At 49.0% G+C, this 2,510-nt stretch overlaps 1 pseudogene; it reads right to left on the bottom strand.

Annotated features, from left to right (window-relative positions):
* Rps27a-ps11 (ribosomal protein S27a, pseudogene 11) lies at window positions 655-1,206 on the bottom strand (annotated as a pseudogene).

Here is a 2,510-nt window from a genome sequence, read left to right as displayed (position 1 = left end):
TGTGGTTATGTGAGAGGCTCTTTGATCAGGGGTTACGTATGTGGAAAAGAAGACCCTTGGGCTGGAGAGGTGGCTCAGTGGTTAAGAGCACTGACTGCTCTTCCAAAGGTTCTGAGTTCAATTCCCAGCAACCACATGGTGGCTCACAACCATCTGTAGTGGGACCTGATGCTCTCTTCTGGTGTACACACAGACAGAGCATTCATACACTAACTAAATAAATAGATAAAGTAAACTTAATTTTAAAAAAAGAAAAGAAGGGGTTGGGGATTTAGCTCAGTGGTAGAGCGCTTACCTAGGAAGCGCAAGGCCCTGGGTTCGGTCCCCAGCTCCGAAAAAAAGAACCAAAAAAAAAAAAAAAAAAAAAAGAAAAAAGTAAAGAAAAGAAGATCTTTAAGTAGCAGCATTTGGCCCTTGAGGGGAGGTGCTCCTCCACGACTGTTCCGGCTATCAACCTGGATCCATGCTTAGAGCTAAGCAGTATCTGAATATTGAGTTACATCCCAGCACTGAAAGGAGTTTAAATCTGACCAGAATCTTTTTTCCCCCAGTTTCTTCTTTTTCTTTTTTCTTTTTTTTTCTTTTTCTTTTTTTCGGACCTGGGGACCGAACCCAGAGCCTTGCTTGCTAGGCAAGCGCTCTACCACTGAGCTAAATTCCCAACCTGTTTCTTCTTTTTATTAACTCATACACAACTACTTGTCTTCTGGTTTGTTGAAGCAGTAAGTCAGACATCACTTGCCATAGTAATGCCTGTCAAAGTGGGTACCCATGGAAACTCCCGCACCACACTCATCAGAAGGGCATTCTTGACGAAGTCAGCTGATTTTGCTATTTTCATCCACCTTATAGTGTTTCAGCACAGTCAACTTAACCTTCTTCCTCTTCTGCTTCCTCTTCTTGGAAATGGGATAAGACTTCCTCCTTTCCTCAGCACCACCACGACGTCTCAGCACCAGGTGGAGGGTGGACTCCTTTGAATGTCATAGTCGACAAAGTACAGCCAGCTGCCAGCTGCTTGCCAGCCAAGATCAACTTCTGCTGATCAGGAGGAATTCCTTCCTTATCCTGGATTTTGGCATTTACATTTTCTATAGTGTCCGAGGGTTCAACCTCAAGCGTGATTGGTCTCCCCTGTAAGGGTCTTCACAAAAAATCTGCACCGTTGCAGCGGCTTCACCCACGATGTCGGACCGGAAAGCCAGAATCTTTTTTTTTAAGATTTATTTATTTATTATATATGAGTACAGTGTCAACTGTCTTCAGGCATAGCAGAAGAGGGCATCAGATCCCATTACAGATGGTTGTGAGCCAGCCTGTGGTTGCTGGGGATTGAACTCAGGACCTCTGGAAAAGCAGTCAGTGCTCTTGCTTTTAATAGTGTAACTGTTACATAGCAGGTCCAGGAAAGGCCAAGGGTGGATAGGCACACCCACGCAATAGCAAGTTTAAAGAATCGTTGCAAGAGGGCAAGGGATGGGGCACGTGGAGAGATGGTTCAGTGTTTGGGAGCACTTGTTCTTCCAAAGAACTAGGGTTTCTTACCCAGACCCACATGACAGCTCACAACAATTTGTAACTCCAGTTACCAGGGATTCAACCAACAACTTCTGGCCACCACAGATACCTAAATGTGTTTGCAGAGAAAGTCTGGTAACTTGAATTCCATCTCCCAACCCGTGTAAAAATGGAAAGAGATAATCAAGTGCCCCTAAAGTCGTCTTCCGGCTTCCGTACGCATATCGTAGCAGAAACAAGTACGAACGATCATGCATACAGGAATAATAACAAATTAAAAAAAAATTGTAGCAGGAGAGTGGGGACATGGCGCACTTGGGAGGTGGAAGCAGAAAGATCGACCATTCAGAGTTCAACACCAGTGTCAGTCACATAATATACTCGAGGCCAGCCTGAGCTCTATGAGCTATATGAGACCTTGTTTCAAAACCAAAAAAAAATAAACAAAAGAAAAGAAAAGATTGTAGTCCATAGTCTTCGCCCAGGGGGAGGGGACAATAAATTCTCAAAATCTTGGAATGCCAATGTAAGGGTTGCGAAATGCAAGGGGTTGGGCACCAGGGGGCGCCAGTCGGACCCGTCCGGGACCCAGCAACCCAGGGTCCCGTGGGCCATGTGCGGTGACTTCTCCGCTCCCCTCCTCACTGTCGTCTCCCAGTGTGAGCGTTGCTGTGCCCTTTTGGGTCCGCGGAGGAGAGGCGGGAACCGCGGCCGCCCGGACGGCGCGGTCGGTCCCTCGGAGACAGCTGTTCTCTCGGGCGGCCGTGGGGGGCAGCAGAGGGGACGGCGACAGGTGCGGGAGCCCCTCCCCGGGCTGAAGTGGGAAGGCGGACTCCCCGGTCTGTTCCCAGGCTGGAAACCGCCCCCGCCCCCCAGGCAAATCCCCCCAGAGGCCGAGCCGGCGCCGGGTCTGCCGGAGGAAGCGGCCGGAGACAGTGCAATTTCACGCGGTCTCCGGGGCTCGGGTTCCCGAGCTGGGTACATGAGTTACG

The sequence above is a fragment of the Rattus norvegicus genome, chromosome 7 (assembly GCF_021556685.1).
Source record: "Rattus norvegicus strain SHRSP/BbbUtx chromosome 7, alternate assembly SHRSP_T2T, whole genome shotgun sequence".
Classification (NCBI taxonomy): Eukaryota; Metazoa; Chordata; class Mammalia; order Rodentia; family Muridae; genus Rattus; species Rattus norvegicus.
This window is presented reverse-complemented; position numbering and strand designations above follow the sequence as displayed.